Consider the following 10,324-nt stretch of genomic DNA (forward strand, 5'->3'; position numbering starts at 1 on the left):
CTGGAGAGTGTTTGCTCGAGAGCTATTTTTGTTAATTAATTGGTTTTTGCAATATAATTTATTATTTTCTTCAGTTGAATAGTTTAAAGTTTGGTTAGTCTTCCCCCTTGCAGGTTTTCTGCTTGGGGGAGAGCCTTTTTTGGACCCATTTTTTGATATATTATGACGGACAACATGGCAACGACAAACGGAATGGAAAAGGACAACGAAAATGCGCAACGGAAGAAAAATGAAGATAAAGAAGGAATGAAATATGGAAAAGAATACACGGTGGCAATTGAGTTGGAAGGAGAAGACAAAGTGACGACAATGGAACTACTAAGAGCAATTAAGGAGGTGTGTGGAGAGGTGGTGGGATGCCGAATGAAAGGAGAAAAGAAGTATGAAGTTACGATGAGGAATGAAAAAGGAAAAGAACGGCTAATGGATGGAATACGAATAAAGGACACCAAGATACTGGCGAGAGATATTAATGTGAAGGAAGTGGTGGTGTCGTTCATGAATCTGCCTGTATACATGGAAGACAGTGCTATATTGGGCAAGCTATGTAGCTGGGGTGTATCAGCAGTCTCTGAAATCAGGAGGAGAGTTTGGCCAGGCACGGATATAGCAGATGGCACGAGATACTGCAAAGTCAAATTCACTGATACTGTGAAATCACTGCCGTACTCTACAAAGTTTGATACGCTTGAAGGTGGAGAGTACTTTAGAGTCATGCATGATAAGCAGGTCAGAGTTTGTAGGCTTTGTATTCAGCCTGGGCATATTGTGAAGGACTGCCCTGAATTTAAATGTTATAAGTGCGGGAAGCAAGGGCATTATGCAAGAGAATGTGTAGGTGGAAAGGAAAGGGCATTTTGCGAAGGATGTCGCATGAGAGCTGACGAGTGCAAATGTGGAGAGGTTGTGAATGAGGAGGGGAGCCAGGATCTTTTTGTGGAGGCTGATGTATCACCCCGAGTAGAAGAAGACGATGGAGGAGAAGACGTGGTGGAGGGAGGAGAGACGGAGAAAAGAAGAGGGGAAAAGATGGAACAGAAGACGGAGGAAATAGGAGGCAGTATGGATTCAGAGATAAGAAGAGGGAGTTTTCAGGAGGAGGACGGGAGTGGGATGGGTGGAGGCACTGGGGACTCACAGTTTTTGGGGGGGGCCTCGGGCTATGTGGGTGCTTCGGAAGGAGGTGAAGTGGAGGGGAGTGGGATGCTGACAACTATACAGGAGACGCAAATGGATACAAGCAGCACAACAGGCACAGGAAAGAAGAATTCGAGTTGGTTGGAAGAGATGGATTTAGAGGCAATTTCAGATTCAGAAGACATGGAAAAGATTGATAGAGCAAGGGTAAGCTACAGGAAGAGGAAAGTGGCGTTGGAGGTGAAAAAGGACGAAAAAGGAAGAAAACATGACAAAAGGTAGAGGAAAATGAGAAAATATATTTTCTTATTATTATTTATTGGAATGGTTAATTGTATGTCAATCAATGCGAATGGTTTAAGAACAATGGAAAAATTTCAAAGAATAGTTAAAATGAAGAATTCGGATATTTTATGCCTGCAAGAAACACATTGGGACAATGTATGTATTTTAGAAGTAAAAAAAATATGGAGAGATTTTATTTTTGTTAACAATGGCAGGGGGAATTCAAGTGGGGTTGCTATTTTATTGAGGAAGGATGTGGTGGATAATGTGAAACAGATATATAATGATAATAATGGGAGGATTTTAATTGTAGATTTTGAATATATGAGTAGGGTTTTTAGAATTATAAATATTTATGCGCCTAATACTGAAATAGAGCGCAAAGATTTATTTTTAGAAATAGGAAAATGGTGTGAGGGAAACTGTATTGTAGTTGGGGATTTTAATGTTAAAATGGATAGACTGGATATGACAAGAGGAGCTATTTTTAGAAGTGATGTATCTAGGGGGGTTTTAAAGAAGATGATGATAGAAAAAGGAATGATTGATATATGGAGGGATGAGAATCCGTACAAGAGAGAATTTTCTAGAAGGCAGGTGGTTTTAGGGGAGTTGAAACAGACACGGATAGATCTGGTTTTAGTAAATGAAGGGTTAAGGAATTTTATGAAGGATATTAAGTATATTTTTACAACTTTTAGTGATCATGCTGGGTTAACATTTTCGGTGGGGTTAGATAGGGAGGGGAAAGGGGGGGGAGTGTGGTGTATGAATGCAAGGTATCTAGGTGATGAGGAATATGGAATACAACTTAAATCTTTGATAGAACATGAAATGGAGGATAAGCAAAAAGGGAATGATAAGTGCCAGTGGTGGGAAAATGTTAAGAAAAAAATAAAAGATTTTAGTATTAGATATGCAAGGAAGAAAAGGAGTAGGATGACAAGAGAAGAAAATTATTTAAGAGCAAAATTGAATGAAGAAATGAGGAAATGTGATATTGATCCTATTTATAATATTGAAAGGTTTTTAGATTTAAAGGCACAATTGAGCAAATGTGAAATAGATAAATGTAAGGGGGCATCTATTAGAAGTAGGGCAAAGTATGTTTTAGAAGGGGAGAAATGTACGTCTTTTTTTCTTGGTTTAGAGAAAACTAAACAGACGAAATCATATATTAGTGAGATAGAAAATGTAAAGGGTGAAGTGGTAAATGATTATGTTGAGATATTAGAAACTGTACAGAATTTTTATAAGGATTTATTTAAGAAAGGGGAGGTGGATGAAGAGTGTGTAAAGGAGATTTTAGGTAGTGTGGATGTGCAAATTGGTGTTGAGGAAAAGCAAATATGTGATAGGAAGATAACAGTGGATGAAGTGAAAGATGCAATTAAGGGATTACAAATAAATAAAAGTCCTGGAGTAGATGGACTAATTGCAGAGTTTTACAAAATGTATGAAAGTTTTTTAGCACCGATTTTAATGGAAGTGTATCAATATATGGAAGATAATAATACTGTTTCAGACTCCATGGTGACAGGACTGATATCGGTTTTATATAAAAATAAGGGGAGCAAAATGAAATTAGAAAATTATAGGCCAATTAGTTTATTAAATTCAGATTATAAGATTTTAGCTAAGATATTGGCGAATAGGATGAAGATGGTTTTAAATGATATTATAGCACCTACACAAAATTATAGTGTGCCTGGAAGAGACATAGCTGATACCATCATTACACTTAGAGATGTGATAAATAAAATGAATAGCGATAAGAGAGGGGGAATTGTTTTAAGTATAGATTTTAATAAAGCTTTTGACAGGGTGGAACATGATTTTATGTTTAGGGTACTGGAAAAATATGGGTTTGGAAATAGAATAATAGGATGGATAAAATTATTATATAGAAAGGCAAAAAGTAGGGTAAAATGTAATGGGGTTTTAACAGATTCTTTTATTCTTGAGAGATCAGTGAGACAGGGGTGCCCTTTATCAGCATTACTGTATGTTTTATCGGTAGAACCCTTAGCGGCATACCTTAAAAAAGATCATTTTATAAATTGTGTAGAGACTCCGCAAGGAGGTTTTAGTTTAATTCATCAATATGCAGACGATACCACAATAACAGTTAGAGATGAGGAAAGTGTTAAAAGGGTGATGGAGTGTTTTAAAGTATATGAGAAAGCCTCAGGAGCAAAAGTGAATATGGAGAAGTCAGTAATAATGTATGTTGGGAAGATTAATGAGGAGATTTTTCCTTTTAAAATGGTAAATGATTATTTTAAGGTGTTAGGTGTGTTTTTAGGGGTGAAGGAACAGGAAGCTAGGGATATGACATGGAGTGGGGTTATAAACAAAGTTAGGAAGGTGGTAAATATGTGGAGGGGGAGGTCTTTGAAATTAAAAGGGAAAGTAATTGTCATAAATTCATTGTTGATGTCAATTTTTATTTATGTAATGAATGTTTTGGATATGCCAGAATGGGTTTTATCTGAAATGAATAAAATTGTAGTTGATTTTTTATGGGAAGGGAAGGGGGTGAAAATAGCTTTTAAAACTTTGATTGCAGGTTATGAGGAGGGGGGCTTGAAGTTGGTGGATTTAAATGTGAGGAAAACAGCAATTAGAGTCAAAATGGTACGTAAATATTTATATGGGGAATTAGATTATGGATGGAAAAGATTTTTTAAGGAGTATTTGCAGGAGGTTGGGAGGATGGGGGACAATGGTTTATTGATGTGTATGAAAAAGGAAATGTTAGGTAATATACCTTTGTTTTATAGAGAAGTGTTTGAGGCTTGGGGGGAGTTTTTACCAAATATTTATTATGAGTGTACCATTTTAGACAATATTTTAAATCAGCCAATTTTTTTAAATCCCAAGATACAGTATAATAATAAGATGTTGTTTTGTAAATATTTTATGAGGGCTGGGATGAGACAGATTGGGGACATCTTATATGAGGTAATTCCGGGGTTCCTTCCAAGTCAGGCAATATTTGATAATGTGGTTGAAGAAAATGATGAAATAAGTAGAACTACTGTGGAGAACATGTATAAGAGAATATTAGGATGTCTTCCTGGGGAGTGGGGTGTTTTAATAAATAAAGAGGTGGCAACAAGAGCTAGGGGTTTACCGGTTTTATATTATGAAGGTAATGGGAAGAAGCATGATTTGTCAGGTTTGAAAGTTAAAAAAGTTTATGAAAAATGTATTTTAAGAGAGATAAAAACTCCTGCTTCGGAAAAAGTGTGGTCTAGGGTGTTTGCAAATATAGATGTAAAATCAATATGGAAGAATGTAAATGTAAAATATAATTCTATAGAATGTGAAGACAATGATTTTAAAATGAAACATAATAGAATTTTTACGAACGTGGTTTTACATCAAATAAATAGAGATATTAAAAGAGAATGTGATATTTGTGGTACGGGGGTGGAAAATTTTATGCACTTTTTTGTTGAATGTAGTAGATTAGATGAGTTTCATAAGTTTTTAAAGGGGATTTTAGTACAACAGTGGGGAGAAGAGATTGTTGCTGGGGTTGAGTGGAGGAGGTTGTTTCTTTTTGGTTTAACTGGGAAAAGCAAAGTTATTAATTTTAATTTGATGAATTTTGTTCTTAGTCATGCCAGATACGCTGTAAGACTAAGAAGGAATTTGGGACATTATGAAGGGAAAATTGTGAGTGTAGAGGTTTTATTTAGAAGTATGTTAGAGAAAGATATAGAAGTAATATATAAATATGGTGGATGTAATTTTGAAAAATTGTTTGTGTGGGGGAGCAATTTTATTGAAATTGAGTCGAATGGAAAACTTGTTTTTAATTATTAATTGGTTTTGGTGGATGATTGTGTTTCTAATAGGTTTTATTTTCTTTTCTTTTTTTGATTTTGTAAAAGGATGAATTGTTCAACCTTTTGATTGTTGATTGAATGTTGTAAATGTTATGTGTTTCTTCATAATAAAAGAGAAAAAAAAAAAAAATACACCCGATCTCGTCTGATCTCGGAAGCTAAGCAGGGTCGGGCCTGGTTAGTACTTGGATGGGAGACTGCCTGGGAATACCAGGTGCTGTAAGCATTTTGTCCACTAGGGTGTGCTCTTGCATTATTTAATCAGCAACACTGCCTTGTAGTAAGCGTTTGATGCTGAATTGACTAAATTCAGCTTATATGGGCTAGTCTCCCCTGCCCTTTTAATACGATCAAAGTTCCTTGTGTTGTCAGGGAGCAACTGCCTTTTATTTATAAGACAAATAAGAATATTGTTACTGAATGCAGCTTGTGTGTGCTTTGTGCTCCCTCGCCCTGTTCAAATGATCAGAGGAATTAATGCTGGTGAGGAGAGGAACTGGACTGATGTCTGATGGCCCTGTGTTTTCCATGGTGGAATTACAACCCTTCTTTTACGGAGTAAATCAAAAGCACAAGAGAATGTGAGATGTTATCGATAATAAATCAATTGGTTTCATGCATTTGTCTGTGTGTGTGTGTGTGTGTGTGTCTGAATGTGATTGTATTTCGTCATATCGCATACATTTGTGATATCAGACAGGTTAATTAAGATATTAAAAAGTCATTGGTGATTTTTTCTACAGTGTTGCATGATGGGAATCTAGTGGTTCACTGATATAATCTAGTAAACAAAATAAACAACTTTTTCACCACTCTGTCTGCAAGTGCATTCCTAAACGGCATTTCACGCAGGTCGAAGTGATGTGATATTATCAGAACACAAAGTGGTTACCGTTAGACGAAAATGTTGGCACTGGAGAGACTTGCCCTCCACCGATATGTATAAGTCATACTTACCTGGCAAGGGAGCTACCGTGATCAAGAAGGCGGTTCACCCAGGGCGAGGCTCAGCCATTGCACTCTGGCTGTGCTGACCCCTGCGAATTTCCCAAATGTGGAAATCTCGATTGCATAATTTATGGTAGTGGGGGACTGCGTTCGCGCTCTCCCCTGATGTCTTGTTTGATGATAAACCTTGAGGTTGACTTTAGTCATCTGACTGTGCTTATGGAGATCTTTGAAGTCAGTTTTCAAAGAGATTTTGTGGACCAATCGAAAGGTGGACTAATCAAAAGGTGGAAACATTTGTTTGTAGCCAAACATTGTTGGCATTTTGTGGAAACATCATGTTGCGAAATGCAGCATGGTATTTATGCCACGCTGGTACTTCAATCAAGAGATAGTTGAAAAGCCGCTCTAACCCCACCCCCAGTCATGATGTGTCATACGCTTACAATATGAAATTGTCCATACATGCGCTCCTCCTTAGCCCAGAACAATGCAATAGTTTTTCAACATTCAGAGCTTTTGTGTATTTATTCTGGCTAGTAGGCTAGCTGCATGGGGAATTGTTGCTAATGATGTATTTGTCAGAAGTCATTGTATTTGTCCGTTTTTTCCCACAAGCCTGAAATATGTGCCCTCGCTTTGAAATGTTAGCAAGGTTTGTTTGTATTTCATCCAACTATCTGTGCTAAAAAGTGATGGCTACAGTATATGTAATTTCTTCCCCTTTTTGAGTGACCCAAAGTTCAAGCTGCTTATCTAATTGGTGAAAATGCAATGTCTGTTTATCAGACTCACTTTGACTCTATATGGTGTACCAAGAGTTGTTCCTTCGCTTACGGCCTTACCTACCTGAATACACCCGATCTCGTCTGATCTCGGAAGCTAAGCAGGGTCGGGCCTGGTTAGTACTTGGATGGGAGACTGCCTGGGAATACCAGGTGCTGTAAGCATTTTGTCCACTAGGGTGTGCTCTTGCATTATTTAATCAGCAACACTGCCTTGTAGTAAGCGTTTGATGCTGAATTGACTAAATTCAGCTTATATGGGCTAGTCTCCCCTGCCCTTTTAATACGATCAAAGTTCCTTGTGTTGTCAGGGAGCAACTGCCTTTTATTTATAAGACAAATAAGAATATTGTTACTGAATGCAGCTTGTGTGTGCTTTGTGCTCCCTCGCCCTGTTCAAATGATCAGAGGAATTAATGCTGGTGAGGAGAGGAACTGGACTGATGTCTGATGGCCCTGTGTTTTCCATGGTGGAATTACAACCCTTCTTTTACGGAGTAAATCAAAAGCACAAGAGAATGTGAGATGTTATCGATAATAAATCAATTGGTTTCATGCATTTGTCTGTGTGTGTGTGTGTGTGTGTCTGAATGTGATTGTATTTCGTCATATCGCATACATTTGTGATATCAGACAGGTTAATTAAGATATTAAAAAGTCATTGGTGATTTTTTCTACAGTGTTGCATGATGGGAATCTAGTGGTTCACTGATATAATCTAGTAAACAAAATAAACAACTTTTTCACCACTCTGTCTGCAAGTGCATTCCTAAACGGCATTTCACGCAGGTCGAAGTGATGTGATATTATCAGAACACAAAGTGGTTACCGTTAGACGAAAATGTTGGCACTGGAGAGACTTGCCCTCCACCGATATGTATAAGTCATACTTACCTGGCAAGGGAGCTACCGTGATCAAGAAGGCGGTTCACCCAGGGCGAGGCTCAGCCATTGCACTCTGGCTGTGCTGACCCCTGCGAATTTCCCAAATGTGGAAATCTCGATTGCATAATTTATGGTAGTGGGGGACTGCGTTCGCGCTCTCCCCTGATGTCTTGTTTGATGATAAACCTTGAGGTTGACTTTAGTCATCTGACTGTGCTTATGGAGATCTTTGAAGTCAGTTTTCAAAGAGATTTTGTGGACCAATCGAAAGGTGGACTAATCAAAAGGTGGAAACATTTGTTTGTAGCCAAACATTGTTGGCATTTTGTGGAAACATCATGTTGCGAAATGCAGCATGGTATTTATGCCACGCTGGTACTTCAATCAAGAGATAGTTGAAAAGCCGCTCTAACCCCACCCCCAGTCATGATGTGTCATACGCTTACAATATGAAATTGTCCATACATGCGCTCCTCCTTAGCCCAGAACAATGCAATAGTTTTTCAACATTCAGAGCTTTTGTGTATTTATTCTGCCTAGTAGGCTAGCTGCATGGGGAATTGTTGCTAATGATGTATTTGTCAGAAGTCATTGTATTTGTCCGTTTTTTCCCACAAGCCTGAAATATGTGCCCTCGCTTTGAAATGTTAGCACGGTTTGTTTGTATTTCATCCAACTATCTGTGCTAAAAAGTGATGGCTACAGTATATGTAATTTCTTCCCCTTTTTGAGTGACCCAAAGTTCAAGCTGCTTATCTAATTGGTGAAAATGCAATGTCTGTTTATCAGACTCACTTTGACTCTATATGGTGTACCAAGAGTTGTTCCTTCGCTTACGGCCTTACCTACCTGAATACGCCCATCCTGATTGGAGAAGTGACGACAGGTGCGAGTGTCTGAGCTGTGAGTGAGTGTTTGCTGGAGAGTGTTTGCTCGAGAGCTATTTTTGTTAATTAATTGGTTTTTGCAATATAATTTATTATTTTCTTCAGTTGAATAGTTTAAAGTTTGGTTAGTCTTCCCCCTTGCAGGTTTTCTGCTTGGGGGAGAGCCTTTTTTGGACCCATTTTTTGATATATTATGACGGACAACATGGCAACGACAAACGGAATGGAAAAGGACAACGAAAATGCGCAACGGAAGAAAAATGAAGATAAAGAAGGAATGAAATATGGAAAAGAATACACGGTGGCAATTGAGTTGGAAGGAGAAGACAAAGTGACGACAATGGAACTACTAAGAGCAATTAAGGAGGTGTGTGGAGAGGTGGTGGGATGCCGAATGAAAGGAGAAAAGAAGTATGAAGTTACGATGAGGAATGAAAAAGGAAAAGAACGGCTAATGGATGGAATACGAATAAAGGACACCAAGATACTGGCGAGAGATATTAATGTGAAGGAAGTGGTGGTGTCGTTCATGAATCTGCCTGTATACATGGAAGACAGTGCTATATTGGGCAAGCTATGTAGCTGGGGTGTATCAGCAGTCTCTGAAATCAGGAGGAGAGTTTGGCCAGGCACGGATATAGCAGATGGCACGAGATACTGCAAAGTCAAATTCACTGATACTGTGAAATCACTGCCGTACTCTACAAAGTTTGATACGCTTGAAGGTGGAGAGTACTTTAGAGTCATGCATGATAAGCAGGTCAGAGTTTGTAGGCTTTGTATTCAGCCTGGGCATATTGTGAAGGACTGCCCTGAATTTAAATGTTATAAGTGCGGGAAGCAAGGGCATTATGCAAGAGAATGTGTAGGTGGAAAGGAAAGGGCATTTTGCGAAGGATGTCGCATGAGAGCTGACGAGTGCAAATGTGGAGAGGTTGTGAATGAGGAGGGGAGCCAGGATCTTTTTGTGGAGGCTGATGTATCACCCCGAGTAGAAGAAGACGATGGAGGAGAAGACGTGGTGGAGGGAGGAGAGACGGAGAAAAGAAGAGGGGAAAAGATGGAACAGAAGACGGAGGAAATAGGAGGCAGTATGGATTCAGAGATAAGAAGAGGGAGTTTTCAGGAGGAGGACGGGAGTGGGATGGGTGGAGGCACTGGGGACTCACAGTTTTTGGGGGGGGCCTCGGGCTATGTGGGTGCTTCGGAAGGAGGTGAAGTGGAGGGGAGTGGGATGCTGACAACTATACAGGAGACGCAAATGGATACAAGCAGCACAACAGGCACAGGAAAGAAGAATTCGAGTTGGTTGGAAGAGATGGATTTAGAGGCAATTTCAGATTCAGAAGACATGGAAAAGATTGATAGAGCAAGGGTAAGCTACAGGAAGAGGAAAGTGGCGTTGGAGGTGAAAAAGGACGAAAAAGGAAGAAAACATGACAAAAGGTAGAGGAAAATGAGAAAATATATTTTCTTATTATTATTTATTGGAATGGTTAATTGTATGTCAATCAATGCGAATGGTTTAAGAACAATGGAA

General features: G+C 38.7%; 3 non-coding genes across 3 annotated transcripts; all 3 read left to right on the top strand.

Annotated features, from left to right (window-relative positions):
- Positions 1-6,228: 6,228 nt before the first annotated feature.
- Positions 6,229-6,392, top strand: LOC120035860. Its single transcript, XR_005474370.1, has one exon. It is a non-coding gene; the product is annotated as a U1 spliceosomal RNA (small nuclear RNA).
- A 666-nt stretch (positions 6,393-7,058) lies between these two features.
- Positions 7,059-7,177, top strand: LOC120035852. The gene has a single exon (XR_005474362.1). It is a non-coding gene; the product is annotated as a 5S ribosomal RNA (ribosomal RNA).
- A 721-nt stretch (positions 7,178-7,898) lies between these two features.
- Positions 7,899-8,062, top strand: LOC120035861. The gene has a single exon (XR_005474371.1). It is a non-coding gene; the product is annotated as a U1 spliceosomal RNA (small nuclear RNA).
- Positions 8,063-10,324: the final 2,262 nt, after the last annotated feature.

The sequence above is a fragment of the Salvelinus namaycush genome, unplaced genomic scaffold (genome assembly GCF_016432855.1).
Source record: "Salvelinus namaycush isolate Seneca unplaced genomic scaffold, SaNama_1.0 Scaffold1116, whole genome shotgun sequence".
NCBI lineage: Eukaryota > Metazoa > Chordata > Actinopteri > Salmoniformes > Salmonidae > Salvelinus > Salvelinus namaycush.